Here is a 27162-nt window from a genome sequence, read left to right on the forward strand (position 1 = left end):
CACTCAATCACATGTGCATTGCACAACAGTACATACTGCTATGATGTAGGCCAAAGGTGAGTTAGGTACAGAGCAGTGCAACTTTACATGAGTGGGCCAGTTGCTCTCACTACAGTGACATAGATAAAAAAGATCAGTTCACTTTATTGATCACTGTAAAAACAAATGGTATGCTGCCACCCCCCGCTTGTAGTACTAAACTCCTCTGGTTAAAGTTGTAACAGTGCATCCTGAGGTATATACCAAACAAGGGGATCATGTACAGTTACTTATGTTTTGAATACCTATGTGTTAGAATCAATCAAATGGCTAATAAATTAAACAAAAACCTCAAAATAATACAATTACTGAAAGATAAACAGAACATAGGTGTCACGTTATTACTATGTATATGTGCTGGGAGGATAACTTTAATTTTATTTAAAGCTTTTATATAGCTATGGCATTGTACAAATATTGAAAGAGAGGGCAATTGCAAAAAGGCAGGAATAGAAGAGTTTTTTGTCATGCAATTAGTCTATTTTTTGTGGGTGCAAAAAGTAGTGCTTAAAACTATTCAAATGTTCAAGATTAGGACGGTATACAAACTCGAATCATCATTGTTTCATATTATAGAAATGTTAGCAGAGTTTAATATTGTCTTGTATTGTTGAATTACAATGGAGACCTTATCCATATGTTCAAATATATATTGTAAGGATACAAATGATACATATGATAAGTTTATTTCACTACAGTGTATGTTACTTATTCCTGACTTCCTTATTGGTGGGCATTATGGTTTTATATTTATGACGTCACAGTCTAGATCCAATGTGGGTATGCACATGACATACGCTGACATGTACACATGAAGTTTTGCCTGCAAATTCGATACAAATCAGAAGATTTAAAATATTTTTTTTATATTTGTTGGCCATCTTGGATTTCAATTAGACGAAAGATCCTCTTGTGGTCTTGCTTTTATATTATGACTGTTGCAAAGTTGAATGTCTGTACCAACTTTCAGGTTTCTATCACAAGGTGAAAGATTTTGTTTTGAAAACAGGCATAACAGCAGCACTATGCCTAATAGTTCAAGGTGGACTGCACTATATTGTTCAAAGCCATGATCGGTTTGCATATTGTTGGTCCCCAATCGACAAGATGTGTGATGATATCCACTCCGGACGAAACGCGTTGGCTGTTTTGAGTTTTCTGCACTGCATTAATTGGATTTATTTGGACTATTTGTATTCTTGGAACAAAACTTCTGTCGCTGATATTGAATGAACTTTGCAACAATAAAACTTTGGAACTCAACATTTGAACCTTAGTCGTGTAGTAGCTTTGTGTGATAACCCTAATAATACTTCTGCTGTAGATACTTCACAGAATATTTATTGATATATGTATAAATATAGGTGCAAGTCTATATGTATGTTATTGATCGTATTCTAGTATGAACAATCAGAGAACTAGGGGCATATTATCAAGACAGGCGATACAATTATCGCCAATTTAGTGGCAGAGAACTGCAGCTAAAACGGCGATAATGGGCTTGGTAATGGGGCATATGTCGGTAATTCATATTTTGCGATTCTCAAATAGCGATTTTTAAGGAATCGCTATTTGAGAATTGCAAAATGGAATGTAGGTAAAAATTTGCATTTGTTTTGCGAATCTCAAAAATTCCTTAATTGCAAATCGCAATTAAGGAATGAGTGTCCCATTCATTCCTAATGGCCAAATTGCGATTTTGTATGAGAAAATCGCAATTTGAGAATCGCAATTCCAAGGGTGCCAGGGTGTCCAAAGGACACCTGTTGCACCCCTGAAATGTGCCTGTAAGTACATGTGGCGCACAGACATGCCCTAAGGGCATGTCTGTGCGCCACATGGCACTTTGAATAAAAAAAAACATTTATTTTTGAAAGGAAATGGCAAAATACCATCTACTTGGAGTAGGTGGTATTTTGCGATTCCTTAAGCCCAAATTGCTATTTTAAAGGCACTTCTACATAGCATTTAAGGAATCGCAAAATTGCGATTCATTAAATGCTTGAGCAAAATAAGGAATCGCAATTTTTGCGATTCCTTATTTTGCTATGTGGCACCTACATACCAAATCGCCATTTGTGATTCGCAAACGCCTACCTACATATGCCCCAAAATGCTCTATGGAATTCCAATTGAAGCCCATGTTAAATGTGAAGGACATCTAACATGGGTTTCTATTGGAATTCCATAGGGCATATTATCAAGCCCATTAACGCTGTTTTAGCGTCAGTCTTCCGCCGCTAAACAGTGATAATTTTATCGCCTGTCTTGATAATATGCCCCTATATGTTTTTTCAGCTGACTAGCATTCTGCATTTCTGGTTTCGAGCAGCCACTTTTAATGGTAGATATGTAACTCAATAGTAGAAATTGATTTCCTATTTGGCAGATTGCGCCCCCTATTTTCATCACTCCCGTCTTCTGAAAATCTACTGTCGAAACAACACCCCCAGCGCTCCGCCTCTGTCCCAACAGCTCCGAGGCATGCAAAGTCATTGCCAGCAAGGCTGACCCATTTTCTCTCAGATTTGACGGCCTGGGCAGTGTAAGGTCAGGGGCAGGGCCGCTAGATTCAGCCCCAGTGAAATTATAATTAGATGATCTCCAATTGCCTCAAATATGTCCTCATGCCGCTCTGACACATGCATATTTTAACATAGTAAATTAGCTGTATAGCATCCAAACCGTGGCTGAGTCTTGGCAGATAAGGAAAAGGGTCTCTATGCAAAGTATCCAGGAACTGTATTATTTAACTAAAATGATAAATAAACGCATCTTTTGTAATGTATTCCTTTTGTTGGTATGTTTTTCACTTCTCATCCATCATATTCCGAGCCCCTGCAGAGGAGAGAATTAATAGCTTGTCTATATTGCGGGAAAAATCAGGTTGAAAAATAATTGTAGTACAATAAATTAACATCCTTGAAAGACCTTTGCTCACCATTAGAAAAAAAGATTTTCTACATTGCTTAATTATTTGTTAGACAAAGTAATTACACATCCACTGCAGAGGTGGGGGTTTGTATATTAAAACAGGCTTGCCGCTTCTTCAAACACGGTGTTTAATCTCTTGCGTAGCGAATTTGAATAGTTTTATCTTGTTAGTCCCTTTTCTCTCCTTTTTCTTTTTTTTTTTTTTTACAGTTTAGAGCCTTCTAATATAATTCTTTCTGGTTTTAGTTAGTGATGAGGAATTACATTTATTTCACATATGGTATTAGAACTGCTGTCAGGATCTTTCAAATTCTGTCTAAACATGCAACGTGCAAATGTTATTTTTAATTAAATATATAGGTAGATAATTACGTTTTGATATGACATTACCTACTACTTTTGATTGCACATGTTTGGTTTGTTATTAAAGTGTAAAGAGAGCCAACTGTTACATGCAAGCAGGCACGCATCCTGACGCTATAGGAAGATAGAAAGCTGAAGGGGATCTTTAGGGGTGAGCGAACAACCAGGTGTTTAGTATTTTCTTGAAGGAGTCATAGCAAGGCACATTTTTGATCTGATAAGTAGGTAATTTCAACAATTTGGTTATAATGCAGGAAAACGAGCGACGCCAAGACGCAATCGCTGTACAAGAGAGATATATGGAGGAAGAACATAGCAGACGGGTGGATTTATCCTAGACGATGGCTTTATAAAGATATACCAAGGTCTTAGAAACACAGGAAGTGACTATAGGAAGCCAATATAGTTTTTCAATTGGGGAGAAACAGAAGAGCAAAGGGGGAGATTGAGAGTGGCAAGGGCTAGGGCATTTTGGATAAGGTCCAGTGTTTGAGACAAATAGGCCTGCTATCTCAATAGAGAGGGCAGCAGCAATCTAAGCTGGTAACCAGGGCTTTGGTAAATGTGGGGCTAATACTAAGGAAACGAAATGTAAAGAATGTATGGAGATTTTTTTTAAAGGAATTGGTGGCAGCTTGATAGATTTGGTCATACAAGAGAGTGAGCGGTGGGACAAACATTCAGAATTTTGGACAGCATGGGTGTGCGATGGGGGACCCTAACTCAGGGCCGCAGTGGGCAGAGGACCAAAGAGAGGGTTGTTTTCCAAAGATAACGATCACATTTTTATCACCGATTTGCTTCAGACAGTTGGTGTTGTTCATCCACTGAGAAACAGCAGCCATGCAAGAAACGCTTCATGAATGGAATGTGTATTGACTGATTTATTGAGGACTGTTTATCCAAGGCTGGCATAGGTCATAATGTCAAAGCTGAAGGAATGGACTACTGTGGCTCTGGGGGGATACATAGACATTGAATAGGGTAGGACCTGGTTGGCACTACAAGTGATGGGAAATGAAAAAGCAAAACAGGAGAAGTAATGCATCAATTGCTTACCGGCAGATGCATTACTCTGAGAACTACTCTCTCGGTTCTTTTCATTACACATAGAAGGCATTCCTGCCTCATCAGACACCCATACCACATGATGAAGTCTGTATAAAAAGCCCCTACACCTCTCCAACCTCCTGGAATACTACATAATCTGAAACCATATCAAAAGGTTGGCCTGGACTACCAGGGAGAGGGGGAAGGGAGGGATGTAATGATAGAATCTAGGGAGTCGGACTCAGAGTAATTCAATTACTGGTTAGTAATGATGCATTACATTCTCATCCCTCCCTTGCTTCCCTTCATTACACACATGAGATGTACAAAGCCAAACAGGACAACCAAATTGGATATGCACAAAAAAACTGTTTATTAGAAAAATACAAACAAGGAAGCACCTCTATTCAGGCACCATAGCGGAAATAACCATGGAACCAAAAGCCTCAGACCTGTCAACCTCCTGACAAATCCGGTAATGAGAGGCAAAATTCAAAGGGGGAGGCCAGGTGGATGCCTGACAGATCTCAGAAATGGAGGCCCCCTGGCTCTCAGCACAAGAGGCCACCATGGACCTAGTGGAACGACCCTAAAACCAAGGGAGGAACCTGCCCAGCAGACTTGTAAGCCAAAGAATCAGAGACCAAACCCACTGACTCAAGGAAGAAGTGGAAGGACGCAACCCCCACTTCACTGACCCAAAATTCACAAAAAGAGAGTCAGAAAGACGAATAGAAGCGATACGTTCTATATAGATCAGAAGAGCACTCTTGACATCCAACGAGTGCATCTGCACTTCAGATTCCGAAGAGGGAAATTTAAAAAAGGAAGGCTGAATCAATTCCTGGTCCTGATGGAACTGGGAATCAACCTTAGGACGAAAGGAAAGAACAGGCCACAAAATGATCCTGTCATCAAAAAATCTTCAAAAGGGATGCTTGAAAGTCAAAGCACCCTGTTCACGTAAATGGCGAGCAGAAGAAATTGCCACCAAAAAGAAGGTCTTAAAAGACAATTGCAAATCCACAGAAACCAGAGGCTCAAATGAAGGATACATCTATACTTCCAAAATCAAAAGCGGATCCCAAGAAGGAAAATTCTTCTGAGGGGAAGGAAGAATCTTATGCAACCCCTTGAAAAGATACCCAATTAAACCATCACGATCAGACAGATTGTCCCAAGAACTCCAGAAAGCCTTAATCACAGCCCACTGAAGCTGAAGTGAGGCAACCTCCAACCCCAAGGAAGCCCCATCCTGGAGAAACAACATCACCTCAAACAAGGTAGATGAAGCAGGATCCAAGCCTTCACCTCACACCACCTACTGAAAGAATGCCAGTGCCTTAAGAACGATTTGTTGATAGATGAGTACCTAGCCGCCTGCAGAGTCAAGGTCCAATCTACCAGAACCCCCTAATGCAGCAGCCCTAAGCATTCAAGCTCCAGGCCAACAAGCGCTTCCAGGATCAAACTTCCTGCTGCAGCACAGGGAAGATCAAGGACGAGGGAGTGAGGGGCAACAACCACTCCAACTCTGACCTCATCTCCACCAGAAGAGGAAACCAAGAGGCCCGAGGCTAAGCTGGGGCAATCAGGACTACTGAGGCCCCCAAAGACCGGACCCGTAGAAAGAACCCGAGAAGCAGTGGAAAAGGAGGGAATGAGTACAGAAGACCCAGAGGCCATGAATAGGATAGAGTGTCCACAGCTCAAGACGCACGCTCCTGATTCTGAGAGCAAAATCTGGGAACTTTGGCATTGAGAACACTTGCAGTGGGGTAGGGTCCGAGGACGAGGACCTTCTTCTTCTCCGAGTTAAGCTTCAGGCAGCTGCTTCTCATCCAGGATGCAACATCCTTCGTTCTTTCCTTGAAGCTGAGTCTGGTAGTGACAAAGTCCTTTGTGAGGGAGAGGATGAGCTGGGTGTCATTGGTGTAGGAGACTATGTTGAGTCAATGCTCTCTGATGATGGCAGCCAGGGGGGCCATGTAGATGTTGAAGAGCGTTGGGCTGTGTGATGACCCTTGAGGTACTCAGCAGTTGGTCTCTCTGATTCGTAGGGGAAGGTTGCCAGTCTGATCCTTTGGGTTCTGCTGGTGATGAAGGAGTGGTGCCATTTGATAGCAGTACTCTGTATGCTGGCGTCGTGAAGTCTGGCGGCACGTGTATGGTGGGAAACGGTGTCAAAGGCTGAGGAAAGGTCAAGTAGGATCAGGGCCACGGCGTGGCCTTGGTTGAGGAGAGTGCAAATGTCATCTGTGGTAGTGCCTGCCACACAGTGCAGAGTTTTACAAGGGAGTCCCTTAGGTACCTCTCGGACCCCAACCAGAGGCCGCAGGAAGAAGGGGGCATGCTAGAGGCCCCAAAGATTGTTTCCGAAAGCTTTTTAATGTCAGACTGGCCAACTCAGAAAGGCTGTTTGAATCCGCCATCAGATTCGCTCTGTCTGAAATGCAGTCCGTAGAGCTGTATGATGCGGTTCCGAACAACATGTATTCTCCAAGAGCCAGTGAGAGGTCTGAAACCTTTCATGATCACCAATGAAAAACATTAACAAATTGAGGCTTGATGAATAGTGATAGAAAGTTAAATGTTTGACATGGAACAATGTAAAAGTCTCCTCCAAGATGTTGCCCCTCCGATTCCATTTGTTGGAGCAGGAAATTAAAAAACTCAAACTATACACAGAAGAAGTTGCAAAGAGAAATAGATGCTATATACTCCATTTATATGGCTTTCCAGAAAACTTAGAGGGTCCTGATTTACTTTTCTTGAAGAAATTTCTACCTGAGTAGCTGGGTCTCCAGAAAGCTTCACCTCTAAATATTAAAGGAGCTCACCGCATTGTTGGCCCTTAATCTCAGTCTACAATATATAGAGGCAATAATATGTTATTTTTGAATTTACTGATCTGCTGCGTATTTTAAGGGCAGGTAGAGAAAAATGTTGCCTCACCTGATCTCACCACAACACCTTAAAATCTCGATACCTTTCTAATGCTACCAATGCCAGATGGAAAGAATGCCTTGAGCTTTTTCCACAAGTGAGACAACTATACATTCACTATGGAATTTTACATCCTAAAAATGCTTACAAAGGCACTCCACACACTCATTTGATGATCCTCACAAGTTTAAATTATTTCTCCAAAATATTTCATCCCACTCCACGCATATCAATGTTCAACATTCATAAATAATTCTGTACTTTCATAATCATCTTTTCTTCTCCTGTACAACTTATACATTATTTGCTCTGGCCGTTTCGTCTATATTGTTTTATTCCTCGTAGCTCCTCTTGTTTCTGACAATTTCACATCTCATGCCCATTTTCTTTGCTTGTCGCTTCAGATCGGGATTTTTTACCTTGATCTGTCTCTTCCTTCTATTATTCCTCACTTCTCTTCTCTCCTTATTCCTATGCTCATGTTCTTGTTTTGTAGTGTGTTCTTTTTTGTCTTATATAGCTACTATGTCAACTTTAACTATATGTTGTTTGTTGTAATTCATAAATGGTGTCTTTTTGTTTGAACCTATTTTTCTGCAGCATGTCACCCACATTCTTGTTACACTTCTCCCAATATATTTAATGTTGCTTCATGGAGTGCTGGAGGTCTAGAACATCCTGTCAAAAGGCAAACGGTACATTCTCATTAATCTAAATGCAATCTGCACGTTACATTTTTGCAAAAAAAACATTTTGATGTCATTGGCTCACTAAAATTAAAACATTAATAGGTAGGCCAAGTAGTTTATTCACCTGCTAAGATCCGTAAAGGTGCTGTTGCTATTCTTTTTCAAAAATCATATCAACTCAATGTGACACTAATTGATAATGAATATTGGTTATGGTTGTAATCCATAACAGATTTTATATTTAATGTTTATGGCCGTGTCAAACCAGACCCTGATTTTTGGAACAATATCAAAATCAAATTGGCCTCTATTGATATTCCTAACATTATTGTTGCAGGAGACTTTAATTATTATATAGAGCATTTTACCGATTGGCAATATAAATATAAATTTGCTCACAATAAGACCCATAAAACATTCCAGTCTTCCATCGCCCCTCGTCCGATTATTCATGTATGGAAAACCTGCAATCCTAATACTTGTGAATTTATTTGTTTTTTCTAATGTGCATTCTACCAGGCCCAAAATCGATTACATTTTGTTTACTAAAGCCTTGCTTCACTTCATTTAATCTTCAGAAATTGGTCCCATTCCTATTTTTAGACCATGTTCCTGATTTATTATCTTTGGCTTATTTCTTACAATCTAAAACTGGGTGTTGGAAATTTAATAACTCTCTTTTATCTGATAACAATTTTATCACAGGGGCTTAATGCAGTTGGGGAACATGGCGGCCACGAGGTAAACAGTTGTGGGCTGCCGGAGTCAGGAGCGCATTGGATGGAGAGAACAAGCTGTGTAATGTGGCACCCACCTTGCCCTCCCACTGGTAGGAACTCACAGTTCAACATCTTGCGGGATCAGCCCGATTGATGATCTATACCACTTCTCCTGCCCTCTCCGGCGCTGAGCGGAGCATCTTGCAAAAAAAATGTAGCTTTAAAGTGGAGCAGAGCGGCCACTGAGCTGAGACTTGTGTGGTCAGTTCACGCTTTCACATGTAGGGGCAAAGGCAACACAGGTCAGCTGGCAGATGGTGAAGGTAGCATTCTCAATTACAGGGACACCAGGAATCTGGAGGTACAGGGGGCAGAGGTCGGTTTTGGTGGGAGAGGAGATGCAGACATTTTTAACAATGTCATATTTGAGCAGCAGATCAGTGATTTAAGGGGGCAGTGGACTGTAATGGGCAAGGGAAAGCTTGCATGGAGGAATACACTGGGACACTGGATAAAATTGATGCCCCATTAGAGAAAATCTCCAGACATACCCTCCTCGCTCCCGCAGGGAGAAAATCCGGACCAAGCTCTGACCTGTTTACACCAGAGACTGTAGAAGTGCGAACGGTGTCTGCTGTAAAAAAGGTGGTACAATCCAGAATCGTAAAAACAGGAAGGCCAGTAAAACAACTGGGGTGAGCCTCCGTGGAAGAGGGAAGAAAATCTCCTCCCCCAGTTCAAAGTAACCCCCATTGCTTAAAACTTTCTATACAGTCATGTCCCACTCCACTTCACTTCCAACTCCACTTTCCACCTCAATAGGGGTGGGAAAGGAGAATCTGGCAGCCACGACCCATGAGAAATTAGGAGGGGTAGGAAACACGGGCCAAGCCCCTGAAATCTCTATCTTAATGCCAGATAGTGTAGGCGATAAGGAAGCAAGGAATGTTCCTGAGAACTGTACTGGAGGTTATTTCCAGCTGGCAACACAGAATGGGTTCACCATCCTTGAAATTGGGGAGGAAGCTAAGGATGGGGAGGTGGAAGTGAATGTGAACGTGGATTTGGAGGGAAGCCCAGCCCAAGAGAGCTATCTATAGGAAGCTCCATCTACATCGACTATCCCAGTCACGTCAAATATAGTAGTCACATTAGGCTCCAAACTTGAGACTGAAGTTGGGTTGGAGCCCGGTTTGGGGCCCGGGAATCCAAATCTATCCACGGAAACTAACCTGCCCGCAATACTATTAGGGTTTAAAGAAGAAATTAGCTAGAGATTTAAGAAATCAGAAGCAAACCAAGTTGATATTCAAGCCTCCTGTACTTCCCTGGCACAGAAACTGGATGAAGTTGCAGCACGGACCAAAGTTTTGGAGGAGGAAGTAGAGATGCTGAGACACAACATGGCTACATACTCTGAGGGGGTGGGAGATCTAACTAAGGAAAATGTAAGGCTCAGGGCAGATTTAGAGAGAATAGACAATCATACCCGAAGAAACAATTTGAGACTCTTAAACATTTCCAAGGCGGAAGAAGGGACAGATATTAGGGTTTTCGTAATTAAAATGCTTCGCAAAATGGCTTTAAAGGTAGGCCAGATATTAATTTGGAAATTGACATTCAGCGAGTCTATCGCGATCCCTTCAGACGGAACTCTCAGAGGCAGAAGCTGAGGAAAATTCTTATAAACTTTCTCTCATATTCTGTTAAAGAGTTAATATTATCGGTAGCCCTCAAAAGTGGTACATACTATATCAGAATTTGTTTTTCAGTCTTAGGTCCGATGTGTGTCAAGCCACGGACCTGAAAGAATGTGAACTAGGCAAAAGGATGGATGAACCGAATAAGCTTGGGGCTAAGGCCCAATTAAAGTTCCCGGCCATGTTGAGAGTAATGTGGGACAACCAAATGCGGAATCTTAGGTTGGTGAAAGAGGCAGATGACCTAATAGCAATTATAAAAAAGAGGGGTACACTTTGAAGAACCTCTGAAATGCACATCATCGACTAAAAAGTACACAACTATATGAATCGAATATAGGGCAGTACTTGTAGAGGCACATTTTGACATTTTGTATTGTAAGGGCCGGGCTAAATAGGATAGGCGGGGTGAGTAGGGGGAAAGACACTTATTTACTATTTAAGTTTGCTTTTTCTCTTTCCTTTTTGGTATACATACTTTTAATCTGGAAAATTCCTTACACCGGAGGTTCAAGTAGGCATTTGTGTGCCTGAAGAGCAAGGGAGGGTTCCCAAGGGTTGGAGAAGGGGGGAAGGAGTTGGGAGGGGGGGCCACAGGGTGTGGAGCAGTGGGAGAAAAAGAATAGATACTCATGACAGCTTTCTAGTTTTAAACAAAGACATATCTCAAAATCCATACAGAGATGAGTGGCTGTGAGACAATACTACAGGTGCTAACTTGGAACGTAAATGGTCTTAGATCCAAGGCAAAGGTTAGTTTTGACATTTCTGGAGGAAAAGTCTAAAGCACAAGTTATTATGTTACAAGAAACTCACCGAACTGCAAGAGAAAGTAGGGAAGTGTATGCCAAGACAAAGTAGATTGAGGGCTTTGCAGTTTGAGACCAAGTCGAGTATTGTATGGGAGTATCTATTTTGATTAGGGCGGGCTCCGGAATTGATTTAAAAGTCTCCAAAATGGACAGTTCAGGCAAGTGGGTTATAGCGACTATAAGATGTGCAGGTAAAGTATTCACGTGTGTGGCTATTATGGTCCTAATGCGGATGACCCCCAATATATAATTAATCTGCATCTGTTATTAGCTGGAGTCCCCACTTGCATTATTATAGGAGGAGATTTTAATACCCTACTGGATCCACTATTAGATAGATCCACCTATAGTGCTAGTGGCCAGGCCTACCCACTCAGAACAAAGTAGGCATTGAAACATATGATCTACGAAATGGGTTTGTTGGAAGCATGGAGGCAGTTAAAAGGGCAAAAAAGAGGATATACTTTTCACAGTAAAAAATACTCTCACTTCTCCAGATTAGATTACCTATTTGTAGATCGAGTTTGGGCGAGGAAATTAAAAGACATAAATATTCTACCAGCTCATATCTCAGACCATGTATTTGTAAGCATTACATTAATTCGAGTGAGATTAGATTTAAAAACAAGATGGACCCTGAAAAGAAACATTTTATTAAAAGCTGAGGTGTCCACAACTGGAAGAGAAAGGGTCAAGGAGTTTGTTATGGAAAACGCCCACCTGCCACTTTAAATATATTATGGGAAGCCTTTAAGGCCTCTACGGGAGGGATACTACAAAATCAAGGATCATATCTAAATAAGTGTGATAAAGCTGAACTGAAATACCAGGATTGGATAGTGGGGGAGCTGGAAATAAAGTTGCAGTCTCTTGATCCTTCCCAAAATGCAGAGTTTCTAATTAAACAATTGGAAGAGGCAAGACTGAACTACAGGATGACCCTTGAGCCTAAGTGTTGTGAGAGGTGGGTGACTGGCAACATGGATTTATTCAGGTACGGGGAGAAGGTAGGGCACCGTTAGCCTGGAATTCTAGGGCAGATAGGTCTCAGAATTTTAATAAAGATCTAGTTATCAATGCCCAGGGGGACATTTCAAATAAGGATGATGATTTTAAGGCCCGCTTTGTTTCTCTCTGAACTGTACACTGAGGAAACCAGACCAGATGCAGGAAAGATAAAAAATTGGCTGGATAAACTAGACCTTCCAGTTCTCTCAATTGAAGGCAGGGAGATAATAGAGGCTGAAATAACGGGAGTGAAATTAGAGAACAAATTAACCATCTAAAAAAGGAAAAGCAGCAGGTCCCGACTCCCTACCTGGAGAAATATACAAAATAATCGCAGAGGAAATAATCCCAGAAATGGTAATATTGTTCAATTCGATTTATAAGGGAGAAGAAGAGATTCCAGCCTCATGGAAGGGAGCCATAATTACATTGATCCTTAGGCCTACGAAGGGCCCAAAGAGTGTGGATTTGTATCGGCCCATCTCCCTGCTAAATGTCGACTATACAATCTATGCCGGCATTTTGGCAGGGATATTGGCCGATACAATTAATTCATATGGATGAAAAGGGATTTGTTCCCAGGAGGCAGATCCAGGAACTGACTTTGTCCTTGATTGGGATTATCGATTTAGGAATTACACAATTGTTTCGCTTGGCAGTAATAACTATAGATGCCACCAAGGCAATTGATTGCGTGTGCTGGACGTTGCTATGGGCAGTGATGGAATCAATGGGTGTTAGTATGGGCTATATTAAGGCCATACATTTTTTTTATCAAGGCCCTACAGCCAAGATCCTGGGAATGGTGTGTTGACTGAGCTTTTAAAGATTAATAGAGGTACGAGGCACGGATGCTCACTGTCCCCTCTCTTTTTTGATATTTACATTGAACCTGTAGCTCAGTCTTTGCGGAAAGATGACCAAATAATCTTCATTCATTCACTAAGCCTTTTGTAGTAAAATAGCCCTATTTGCAGACGACCTCATAATAGACACCTCCTACCCAGATAGTACCAAGGACGGGACAGTTAACCAAAGAATTTGGGGAAATCTTTGGTTATTTAGTAAATACTACTAAAACTGAAGTGATGGTATGGAATTTAGACGGATGGAATGACAGAGGTTGTGGGGAGATGAAATACCTGGGGATAGATATAATTAAACACGGATATCTAACTAGAGTAGGAAAAGAGATAGACAGAACCCTTGCCATATGGAGAAACCTCCCGCTTACTACCTATGGGAGGGTGAACTTAATCAAAATGTCTATCCTTCCCAATTTAACACATATATTCAACTGTATTCCGCTAAAATTCCCTATAAAAATGATAAATAAAATCCAAGGGAAAATAACCAGTTTTTGTTGGGCCTCCAGAGGGCTACGCCTCTAATGGAAGAAGCTGAAAAGATGACTCCATGGGGGAGGTCTAGCCCTGCCAGACCTTAGGATATATTGCATGGCGTTTCAATTGAAAAACTTTCAAATTCTTATAAAGGACCCTGATTCAACTACTTGGGGACTAATATTGGAGGAAACGATAAATGAGTTTGGATCAGTCATTTTGTATAATTTTGGGGCTCAGAAATTTTTCAAAAATGTAGGATTAAAAGTTCTGACAGCATTTTTGAAGTTCATGGCTCACAATGAGAAAGATGCTAAGCATAGGATATTTTTCGGAATTAGCTCCCTTTTGGGACTCGTCCGGCATACCAGAATGCCTAAAAGATGCCTTTGCACTACTGATAGAGCGCGCAGGTCACCCGACTAAATATAATGCACACTCGGGCCCATAAAAAATAATTTTCATATATACTATATATATATATATATATATTTGATCAGGTAACCTACACACTATTATCAGTAATTCAGTTTCACTTTTTCTATTTCTGTGTACCTGACTTACCAATCCTCGAAACAGGTACCTAAGATCACAATGGATCAGGAGCTAGTTGTGGGAGTAAGTAAATAGCACCAAAATATCATGCAACATCTGAAATAACAGTTGTACTTTATAACCACAGACGCAGGAAGTTTTCAACACCTTTATTTAATTCTCTTCATCATCTAATGCCATGAGCCACAAATTTACACAGATCAAACTGTCTATAACTAGAATTAAAAAGATGGTATAGCTATGAATGAGAGTAAGAAACATTTAAAAATTGGAAAAGAAAAGGGAAGGGAAAAATAAGAAACATGCCATTTAAAATCTGCGGACTTTCACAACTTCACTAAAGGCGGGTGAAGAAAGGGAACATACTAACCAAAGCAGGCTTTCGAGTTTCACCAACGGTTTATAAGAAACGAAACTTATGCAATTTGATTTTTCCAGATATGCTTGTTCTCTAAAGGGAGGGTAAGAATGGAACAAACTATATATGCAAACAGTTCTGTATTCGATTAAGGGTAGGAAGAAAGTGGAACATGCTAATAGACAAGTTTGCAAGAAAAACTTTTTTTGTAGACCTCAGGGTAAAGGACGTAGGCAATTATGCTTTATTCGGGGCAAGAGAGAGAAGTTTAGATAGACAAACACCCACACTCAGTTATGTTTACCTAGGATAGGTTGAAGACTAATGCTGGCCACAGGTCAGTTTGGAAAAGGCGGGAAGGGACCCTCAAAGACTTAGGCTGCCAGTATGCGAGCAGGTACAGCTCATGGACAGTCAGCACAGGATAACCCCAGGATTTGGATCAGGACCGGGCTCACCAAAGGGTACAACCAACACCTGCAGGTTCGGATGCAACGCCTGCGCTACCTCCTCTCTGCAAGGAATCTGCCAATAACCGCGATTAGGTTTCTCGAATCTCCCAGCAAAGTGCTTCGCCAGCACTTAAGGTTTCCTAAACCCCGACTGAGTCTGTGGAAATTACGAACAGAGTGCTCCGCAGCTCTCTGTATCAATCACCTATAGAGTTCGTTGGGTCAGTGACAGGTGAGCTTTTTGGACAAGTCGGACAAGTTCCCTAGCTAAACCTAGGCTAATTATACTGTTTTTGGGTCAGTGCACCACCCACAAATGTTGCAAGTGAAAGGTTCCCTAAATTCTGATTGGTCAAAGGAGGAGGTTAGGTCATGGTACCTCCTAAAATTTATACTTTCGCAGAATTAATATTCATTTTTGAACCAACCCCTTACATTCCAGTTCCCATGGCATAAGAATTTTTAGAAGACAATTGGGTACACAGTAGGGTTTATACAAATATTGCAAGTGCAGGTACAGTTCAGCTTCGTCTTGCTGGGTAGTAGGTCGTTTTTCTCATAATTAGCTATACTACACCCCTTACTTTATAATAACTATAGCATTATGAGTTAGGCAGAACAGACAGCTTTGCAAAAGTGGCAATGCAAGCACGGAGCATGTGAGAAAACAAAGCGGCCATTTTAGCAGTACTGCGCATGAGCAACAAGTTCCCTCCAGAACTGCGAGTGCGTCATATCACATGGGTATGACCGACGCATGCGCAGGCTAAATTCCCGCAAAGCAGCTACCATATTAGAGCAAGCGTTATTACTGTTTAGTAAACACATAGGCAAGCGTCACTGGGAGACCCCGTGTAGTGTAAAAAGTGCAATATTAGTAAGACAAAACAAGTTGAATAATTTATTAACATTATTTGAGGTTCTTGATACAAGCAAGTCGCTGAACGTGCAAATACTTGCTCCATCACTACCATTGAAGCACGCTTGGTTGACGAAGTGGGGAGAACTTTTATTTGAAGGCAAAGTGGTCCCCTGGGAAGTATTGAAAATCAAAACTGGAAATAAATTATCAAAATTAAAATATATCCAGCTAACTTCATGGCTCTCGACAATTCCTCAAGAGACAAGACCACTATGAGACTTCGAGAATGACATTCAAGACACAAGGGCAAAAAGTAAAGAAGTCTCCACGTGGTACACACAACTGTTGGAAGCAGAAGAAAAGAAAATGGATCCTTCATACACCACCTGGCAAGATACGTTTCAGGAAGAAGTCTCCCAGATACTCAGGAAAAGCCAGTTAAAATTGTAATATTCTTTAGTCGCACCAGCAAATCTTAAAATACATAATTTTGTACAATAGACTGTATTGGACGCCACACAAAATAGCCAAGTTTGTCTTTCAACCAATCCCCAGCTGTAACATATGTAAAACACCAAAGCTAATGATATGCACATCTTTTTTACATGCCCTGGAATAGAGCGATATTGGAAAGTGGTGGAATCAACTATTAGCGACATTCTTAAGATAACTCTTGTATTTTTCGGGGTGTATCATGATCCAGAAACAAGGCTTGATAATAAATCAAGGGCGTTGTTCTTTTATTTGATACTACTGGCAAGACGAAAGATTTGAAAACAGCAGATAGACTCTGCACCATCACATCCTAGTGGTTGGTTGGTAGCAGCAAGGTGGATTGTAAAGTAGTAACAGATGGAAATTTGCCACGAGCAAGAGATGTGTGGAAGGCCTTTGTTGACTGGTCGAATTAGTTGGGAAATTCTCCCTTTTCCTTTTATTTTTTTTTTAGACCTATGATTACAGCAGAAAATGGGGAAGGTGTCTGTCCCGTGGGACGAAATAACCTCCTTTAAGGGTCTGGTGGAGAAAGGGAAGGGTCCATAGGATATAAGGGCGCCAAGATATGGTCCTTGACCAGTGAGACGATACGCTGACATGAGGACAAAAGAAAAATTATTTTCTCACAGTAGCAACTGCCATTAATTATACATTTTTTAAATATAATCGACCACTTGAAACATCCATTCCGAATAATTGGGATGCTTTCAAAGCCTATTTTCAAGCCTTTACAATTGCCTACTCTGCAAAAAGGGAATAATAACAAATTCACAACACCTTGCTTCATTATAACAAATCAAAATATTGGAGCACACTCATTGCAAATCAAAGGTTTTGATTATGAGTTTGACAGTCCGGCAGCGGATGGTGCAATGCAACATCCACTGTAGAACAGCCAACCTCATAGTGTGACTGCCTGCCAGATTACGACTTAATCCTCGTAAAGTGGGTAGTCATGCGTCGGTCAGACAGCAGCGGTCTGTTAGGCACATGGAAGAGCCTAACACAAAGACTGCTACTCTCAGTACGCCAACCGCCCCTTCCTGCATGGAGTGGCGTGCATGCTGGAACTAGGGGTGCAAATCACAGTGGGTCTCTACATGTGTGTCCCCATAGGCACCACCTCCCCTTGAGACCCCTTAGTTGGCTCAGCACCATCCTGTACATGGCAGGCTCACCGCCATGAAAAGGGTGGTGGTGAGGCACCTTGAAATATGCTTCAGCATATTTTTGCCTCTGACTGATCCCTGGCAGTCGCAGCCCTGCTGTGCCGTCCTGACCACAACAGTCATAATACTGCAGGTGGTCTGACAGTGCAGTGGTAGTGAGACCTCTACCATGGGTTTGGCGGTCCTATGGACCACCAAACTCAAAATCTGGCCCTTCATCTCCTTCAGTACTAGGGGCCTGATGTAGGACACTAAATACTGGTTGGTAATGGCTGATTTCGACCGTTACTGACCGGTATTTGGTTTTTGATATGTAGGGGCCTTAAATTTTACAGAATCGATATATTTACTGAATCGGTAAATCTAGATGTAGGTGGCACTGAAAACAGTGCTACAGGCCCTTAAGAATTTTTTATTTACCACAAAATAATATTTTGTGGTAAATAACGAATTCCAGTGTACATGCACTTCTGTGCATGTACACCTGTGCCATGTGGCACACATACATGCCCTTAGGGCATGTATGTGTGCCACATGGCACACAAGCCAGAATCAGGGTTCCAACAGGGTGTCAAAGTGACACCCTGTCCCCTTGACAATTCGGTAATTTTACCGAATCGGTATTTACCGGTTCGGTAATTGACATTGATTCCTATGGGCCTCAAGGTCCATAGGAATCAATGGCAAATACCGAATCAGTAAATACTGATTCAGTAATTACCAAAACATATCGATTTGGTAAAAATTACTGAATTATTTCCTACAACTCATTTACCGAATCTAGAATACCGAATCGGTAAAATTCGGTATTCTAGAGTCGGTAAATGAGATTTACCTACATCGGGCCACTAGTGAATAAATTAAAGCTAATCTACTTTAAATAACCTTGCCACCATTGATGCCTGTAATATCCTTCTTAAAATTGATTCAAAATATCACAGAGGTAAAAATGAAGCAGGTAAACTGTTGGAAATTATTAAAAAATTAAGGGCCTGATTACGATGTAGGTTGGAAATCCTCGGAACGCTCATCGGAGGCTTTCCGACCTACATGGTAGGTTTACATTCCGGCCATCGAATGATAATGTTGGTGTTCTGAATGTAAACCCACCAGGGAAACTGACTGGGCTCTGATGGGCTCAAAAAGCCCATCGGCCAGTCAAAAAGGCCACATTATCCATTTAGGAAAACTTTTCTCCTTTGGGATTATGATGGCACTTTTGACAGCAAATCCTTGTCGGACTTTCTGACATAGAACTGCTGTCAGAAAGTTTATTTAAATTAAATTAGTTTAATTAAAATTTCTTAATTGCCATTAGCAAATTGCGAATCGCAATTAAGGAATAATTTCCCGTTCATTACTATGGGCCAGGAGGCCCATAGAATTGAATGGGAAGGTATTCTCAATTTGCGATTCGCAATTTGAGAATCGCAAATTGAGAATGATTTCAAGGGTGCAGGGGAGACCAAACGACACCCTGTTGCACCTCTGAAATTAGCATGGGTGCACATGTGGTGCACATACATGCCTTAAGGATATGTATTTGCTTCACATTTCACTTTAAAAAATGAAAAAAAGTGCATTTTTCAAGGAATTTGCAAATTGCCACCAATTTGAAGTTGGTGGTAATTTGCGATTTCTTTGCGATTTCTTAAGGCCAATTTGCATTTTTTTAATGCTTCTTACATTGCATTTAAGGAATTGCAAAATTTGCGATTCCTTAAATGCAATCGCAAAATAAGGAATCGCAAATTTTGTGATTCCTTATTTTGCACTCAATTTTGCTACATATATACCAGTTAGCGAAAATGAGTTTGAACCCATTTGGGCTTCATACATATGGCCCATTATCAATATTATATTCAGATATAACCAACCCTCTTGAACACAATATGCATGCTTTTTTAAAATAATATTCCCAAACCTCCCTCCCATCCTGACAAATTTGAATCATTAGAATTAGACATACATTTTCTCTTCTGTTTTTGCTCCTAAATTGTTAGAACTTTCTAACTCTTTTCTTCTAGTTTCTAATGACACTGGATCCTTTCTAGAAGTATTGATTGTCATTATTCCCAAACATGACATAGATCATGCCTTTTGTAAAGATTACTGCCCTATTTAATTAGCTACAATTGCAAAATATGTTCCAAAAAGTGTAGGGACTTGCCTTGAAAGTATTATTTTCCTGCTGGTTAAATTTGACCAATCGGGTTTTGTCAAATGTAAATTTGCCGCAGACAATGCTAGAATGTTCTTTAACATTCTTGCATTTTGTAATTAATATCTCTTCCCACTTCCGGCTTTATCCCTTGATGCTGAAAAGGCTTTTGATCGTATTAATTTTTTATTTATGTTGGCTACTCTCCAATTATTTGGTTTTCGTCCTCAATTTATTTCACTTGTAACAATATTATACTCTATCCCTCGTGCCAGTGTTTTTGTCAACTGATATTTTTCACCTCACTTTCATTTACATAGAGGTACTAGACAAGGAAGTTGCAAAACATTTATATCAGGCATCAAAAAACTTCCTTGAAGCCAAATTGTCGGATTATGCTGACGATATGTAATATATATATATCTAATCCTATTTATTCTTTAAATCCTATTTTACAAGAAATTAAATTATATGCTAGTGTTTATGGGTATAAACTTAATTTCTCTAAAACTGAAATTCTACCACTAAATCCTTCTTGCTATCAATATATGTTTGTTGGCACTAATTTTACCTTTTGCGTTTCCACAAACAAATGTCTGTGGATCTGGTTTTCCTCTACTTTTTCAAATACACTTAACTCCACTCTTACCGCTTTAAAACGTAAACTTTAAAACTTATTTTCTTCAACGTCACCCCTTTGTTTCTACTGGTGGGGAAGGCTAAAGACCATTCTAATGATGATTGTCCCACATTTTCTGTTTCTCTATCTATGCTACCCTTTAAAATACCCTGTTGTAACTTTTCTCAAATTAATTCCATTTGCACTAAATCTCTTTGAAATAATAAACATGCACGTTACCTTATCTAAACATAAACGACTGAAAAGTGAAGGTGGTATTCCTTTTCTGATTTTAAGCAGTATCATTCAGCCTTGATAATTCAACAATTTATGCCCTAGTTAATGATTTTCAAGATTCTCCCATACCACGATGGATTGTCTTTGAAATCTCTTTATTGAAGGACTTTTCATTTGTTGATGTAATTTGTATGACTAATTGTACCTTTATTTCTACAAATCCTATCCTAAATTACTCTCATAATCACCTATAAAATTTCTACTACCAGTTTTTATTTTTACCAATGTTTTTTGCTTTTTCTACTTGGTACAACAAATGTAGTAAATTTCAACGTAAATCATACGTTTTTAAACTATGAAAGGAGAAAGGCATTATGTTTGTTCATCAACTGCCCAACATAACTATCTTATTCCTTTCCCTGTCTTACAAACCAAATGTAATCTACCAAGTTCTTTCTTGCCAGAATACAACTTACTATCCTCTGCTCTTCAATCCTTTATCTCAACCAACAACGAGGTATATTATCAAGGGGGTTTATCTCTGCTTTTTTGGCTTTAAAAGCCAAGAAAGCGGAGATAAAATTATCTCCCTATTACCTAGCTGTCGCTAACTCCAGTTAGCGACAGCTAGTAGGAGATAGCGACCATCTTTGGCCCCGCTTTGCATGTCAGTGATATTTATCACTAATGACATGCAAAGTGGGCGTGCCAAGAAGTTAGCGACTGGAAACAGTCGCTAACATCTCTATCTCCTATTACCAACTTTTGGAGATATTCGCGCTAAGCGCGGATATCTCCAAAAGCTAACACCTGCCCTGAGCAGTTCTTAGCCATGTTATCCAATGGGAGGTGGATAACATGGCTAAGAGCATTAGCTCGGTAATGCATGAATATCGCTGACTTTTCAGCGATATTCATGCATTGAGGCTGTTTTTTATCGCATTTGCGATAAACCTTGGTAATACCAAGGTTTATTTGCGATAAAAATCGCCGCAGGTCAGCGATAATTTTTTGTCTCTAACCAAGCAATAGCGATAATTATCGCTATTGCTTGGTAATATGCCCCAACGTTCCTTCTGACATTACATTACACACTCCTCCAACGCCATTACACAATTTTCCTCACTACTCTATACCCAAAGGTGCTTTTTTATATAATAAGTTATTATCTGCCAATACTGTGAGACCGAAATAGTCTGTTAAATTAATATGGGAAGCTGGCCTTTCCATTCCATTCCCTATTCGTATTTGGAATAGAATATGGCTTAGATTTTTTTTTATGTTTAAAGGCGTTATTGAAGAACAATATTGATAAGCAAAAGGAGAACATCAGCAACAGACATAAAAATGCTGAAACATATTCTGAAAAATTAACGTTGCTAATATCAATACCTGTGAAATAAAAGCATTTTATCGGAATTTTAGAATTGTAGGGAGAAGGGGAAAGAAGGGGAGGGGATAAGAAAAATGTGCTACAACATCATTGCATTATAGAGAATAACGGCAAATAAGTCAAAGATACTGAAAGCAATGCACAATATACTGTATAAAGAAGTGGTGCAATATATGATGCCATAACACATAACCAGTAAACTAGAAGGAGAGAGAAAAATTCTTCAAGGGGGTTTAACATTTTCTGAGTTGACATGAGTAGGTAACCTTTGAACTAATTGGTCTAGGTATGTGGTAAGAGGAAGCCAGTAAAAATCTACATTACATGCTGGTTTACAGGAAGAGGCAAAGGTGACTTCAAGCCTATGAAAATGACATATAGTGTTCCACCAGCCTTGTATGGAAGTGTTTGTAAGGGATTTCCAATTTGAAGAGATGTGTTCCAATGCGAGTGCAAGCTTGAGATCGTAAAGACCATAGGAATGTGCAGGAAGATTTAAAGAATCTGAAAGGCTACCAGGAAAAAGAAGAGAGGGTGAATATGAAAGTGAGAGTGGAAAAATGCGAGAAAGATAAGACCAAACTTTTTCCCAAAAAGCAGATACAGCAGGACAGAGACAGAACAGATGTAGAAGATCAGCGTTTAAAGTCCAGCATTTAGAATCTGAAGAGGATATGAAGCGAGATAAAGAAAGAGGGGAGAGGTAAAGTCTATGATATAGATAAAATAGAGATTGAGTGAGAGAAGCTGAATAAGAAATTTTCAGAGAACGGGACCAGACTTTATCCCAGAGAGCAACAGACCAAGTACAATTCAAATCTGCTTCCCAAGAAAGCTCCACTTTAGTTTTGGTACGATCTGGGTTAGGAGAGGAAAATAATTTGTAAATAAGCGATGCCTTAGGGAGCGTAGAGAGCACTACAAGCAGAGGAGATTGAGGGATTAGTGAAGTTAAGGAAGGGAGTGAATAATAACGATCAAGAATTTTTTTCATAAGAATAGTAAATTTCTGCAAGAAAGAACGAGGGCAGCGAAACCGAAGTTGAAATTGAGGAAAAGAGGAAGGTATTACACCATCGAAGAGATGGTTGACCCACATGACACCTTTTAGTCTCCAAGACGTCTGTTATTGAAAAGAATAAGCGAATTATGCGAAATGGGGGTATTTAAAAATGATTCCTGTGAAATGTCAGTCAGAGAAATCAAGGATTTTAAAAGAGAAGAAGTTCATTTAAATTGGCTCCACCATTCGGTTTGGGTTTGCGAAGAGCTACAAGAGAGATTCTAGCTTTTTTGTTTCTCCAAGGGAATTGTGAGAGAAAGGAATCAATACGTTTGAAATAAAGGGCAGGAACATGAACAGGTAACATGGAAAATGTATAAATTAGAATAGGAGCGATCATCATTTTAATTGAATCTAGTCAACCCCACCAGGAGAGAAAAAGAGGGTTCCAGGAAGAGAACAATCGATCAATACGACACAAAACTGCAGACATGTTTAATTTGATGGAAGAAGAAAGAGAATTAGAAAATCAAATACCTAGATATTTGATCTTTGAACTATTCCAAGCAAAGCCAGTCGAGGAAAAGAGATGAGGAAGACAAGATTTGGTCAAGGGAAGAATTTCTGTATTATCTGAGTTAATCTTATATCCAGAGACTGGAGAAAATGCATTAAACTCAGATAATAAAGGGGGGACAGACAGTTCTGGAGTAGAAATGAACAAGAGAATATCATCTGTATATGCAGAAAGTTTCAATTGATTGTCACCATAGGGTAAACCAGAAATGGAAGGGTTATTACGAACGGAGGATAAAAATGGTTCAAGTACTAGGACAAAGAGAAGTAGGGAAAGAGGGCAAACTTGACGCACTCCCCGCTGAAGGGGGAAGGATGAGGAAAGCTGATCATTTACAAGAACTGAGGCCTTAGGCGCAGAATATAATAAGGATATGAGAGAAATGAATTTGGGACCAAAGCCATGCCAACGTAATGAAGCAAACAAGAAGGACCAATCTACTCTGTCAACACCTTTTTCCGCATAAACAGAGATAGCTGCTAGGGGAATTGAGAGAGAAGAGGTTTTATTCCAAACAATAATAAAGAGCCGAGAATTTTGGGAAGTGAGTCTAACTTTAACAAAACCACGTTGCTCCTTACCAATAGGATGAGGCATAAATGAATCCAAACATAATGCAATTATTTAGCAAATAACCTGTAATCTACATTAACTAAAGAAATTGGATGATAGTTTTTTACAAAATTTGGGATCACAGCCCTCTTTCGGGATAAGACAAATAGTGGCATCTTGAAAGGTGCCATCTGCTTTACCAGAGGAATAGAATGATTGAAAGAGGGTTAGGAGTTTGGGCAATAAAAGGTCAGAGAAATGTAAGTAAAATTCAACAGGAAAACCATCAGGGCCATGCGTTTTACCTTTAGTGAGGGATGACAAACACGTAGAGAGTTCATATGAGTAAAGGTCAATTTCAAGGTCTGCAAAATGGAGATGGGAATTTGAGGGTTTAGGTAATCGTTCAAAATAAGTCTGAATAAGAAAGGAGGTAGGAGGAGATTCTGGAGTATATAGTTGTTGATAAAACAGTTGAAATTGGTCAAGTATCTCTCTATCTTTATGTAATAGAGTATTATCGTAAGAATAAATAGATTCAATAAGAGTGCATTCCTTATGAGATTTAAAATAGTTCGCTAAAACTTTCCAGATTTGTTACGTCCACCATAATAACGAGCAGTACTTCGTAAGAGAATTGAAGATGCATTATCAGTGGTAAGTTTATTAAACAAAATTTTTGCTCAGAGAAGATCTGGTGACATTTATCTGAAGAAGTGTAAAATTGATATTCCAGCATTTTAATATGTGCTAGGGAAATTTTACGTTTCTGAATATATTGCTTTTTTTCTTAGAGACAAAATCAATAATGAATCTCCTTGCAGTAGCTTTGAAGGAGTCCCAGAGGATATAAGGAGGAGTATTAGGGTCAGAATTAAATAGAAAGAAGTAATTAGCAAAAGAGCGAAAAGAAGAAGAAAAACTGGGATCGGTGAGAAGTGTGCAATTAAAACGCCAACGAGATGGTTTGGGATGAGGTGGTAGTAAGTCAAGGTCTGTTACAATGGGAGCATGGTCTGAAATACCTAAGGGTTCTATAGAAGAAGACAGCATGTTCTGAGATAAAGATTGAGAAAGAAAAATATAATCTATTCGAGAGAAAGATGTGTGAGGAGGAGAGAAAAAGGAATAGTCCAAAGTATCTGGATGTAAAAGTCTCCAAGAGTCAGCAAGACGTGTTTGTAAAATGGTGTCCAAAAATTGTATGTGTGGTTTGTGAGGATTAAAACGAACTGTGGATTTGCCGTCAAGGAATGCATCAACAATCTCCACCTAAGAGATATAGTTATATTTAAATTAAATACATTTGTTCGTAATTAAGAGCCAAAAAGAGCAGTCAGGTTGAGTAGGACCATAGACATTAAAAATAGGTAAAGGTATCGAGTTAATTAATAATTTAGTCAAGATCCATCTACCCTCATCATCATTTCTTCTAACAAAATCTTACACTTCAATTTTTTGGGACATAAAATGGCAACTCTATTCTTTTTGTTCTTGGAAAGGGAACATAAGACTGTACCAACCCAATTCCTTTTTAATTTAAGGGATTTAATGTCAGTAAGATGAGTTTCTTGTAGAAGGACTATATCAGGGTCATAAGAAGCTAAATGAGAGACTACTCTCTGCTGTTTAATGGGATTAATAAAACCTTTTACATTCCAGGAAATAACTCTACATTTTAAATAAAATAATTTTGGTAAAGAACAAAATATGCAAGAAAGTATGCATAATCACACAGCCGAAAAAAGAGAAAAGTGAGAAAAGGATAGACAAAATAGCAGAGAATGTTAAAAAGGGACAAGGAATAGAGATTGAGATCCAATGAAGGGGAAGAAGGGAAAGGAGGGGAAAAGAAAGGAAGGAAAGAAGATAGCAGAAGAGGAGACAGTACATATCCAAAAGGACGCCTGAGAATAACGTACCTGGGGGAGACAAACAAACGGAAAATGGGGAAATGGTGATGCTCAACAAGACAAACTAAGCAAGGGGTGGGACTCCAAACCACACCAGGGCAAGAAAAGGTCGAAGCAGACGAACCACAGGGACACAAGGAAAAACGTCATAAACCTGTGAAGGATAGAAAAAGGTAAATAACAATAGGGAAATACCACTAGGAGGCACAAGGCAATATATTCAACAAAACAAGCTCAGCAATTAATCAAAGCGAATAAACAATAAGAAAAGAGGTAAAAATGTATGGTAAATACCTAAAGGTAAACCAGAATACAGAACAACATCATAAAGACTAAGAAAAGAAAAACAACCACAGATCAATAGAAAGAACAAGACGATCAGCCACAAGAGGAAGTAGAGGTATCCATGGAACCACTAGACTGAAAATCAATAAAGTTCTTAAGTTCTCCATGGTCTTGAAAAGTCCATGTTCTATTTTGGTGAGTAACCTTGAAAATACAAGGATGAAACAAGCCGTATCTAGCTCCAAGAGATCGTAGAGGCGCTTGAAGATTCAGAAATACCTTTCTCCTGGATGCTAAAGCATTAGAAACATCTTGTGAAAGGAACACTCTCTGGCCCATCCAGGAGACTTGACGTTTGGATCTAGCTGCAGAAAGAACTGAAAGGAGATCTGTAAATTTCAGGAAAAGAATAATAACTCTTCGTGGTTTCAGCAAATCAGATGAACGTGGACCAAGTCTATGGGCTCGCTGGGTGCTGAGGGAATTGGTAGGAGGCATGTCCAGCTTTGGAATGAAGGAGGTAAAAAATGTCACAGGGTCATCTCCTTCTAAAGATTCAGGTAGACCATAAAGGCAAAGATTATTCCTTCTATTCCTATTTTCTAAATCCTCCATATGTTGTTGTAGGGTGAGGACCGACTTCTCCAGAGAAGAGATGCGCTGAGAGTTGGACTGTTCCCCCGAAACTTGTTTTTCTACAGACGTAATCATAGCATCCATGGACGCCCATTTTTGCTTTAAAAGTTGCATGTCTTTATTAGTTTCCTCAACAAAAGGGCGCAAGGTGCATATCTCCTCCAAAAGTAACTCCATAGAAATTGGAGATGGTGGCTTGTCTGGTGATGGAGGGTCTTGCTTCAAACGTTTGGAAGAAGCATTAGGAGAAGATGATTTAACTGATGTTGAATGTGTCGAGGAAGAATGG

The sequence above is a fragment of the Lissotriton vulgaris genome, chromosome 3_1, assembly GCF_964263255.1.
Source record: "Lissotriton vulgaris chromosome 3_1, aLisVul1.2, whole genome shotgun sequence".
Classification (NCBI taxonomy): Eukaryota; Metazoa; Chordata; class Amphibia; order Caudata; family Salamandridae; genus Lissotriton; species Lissotriton vulgaris.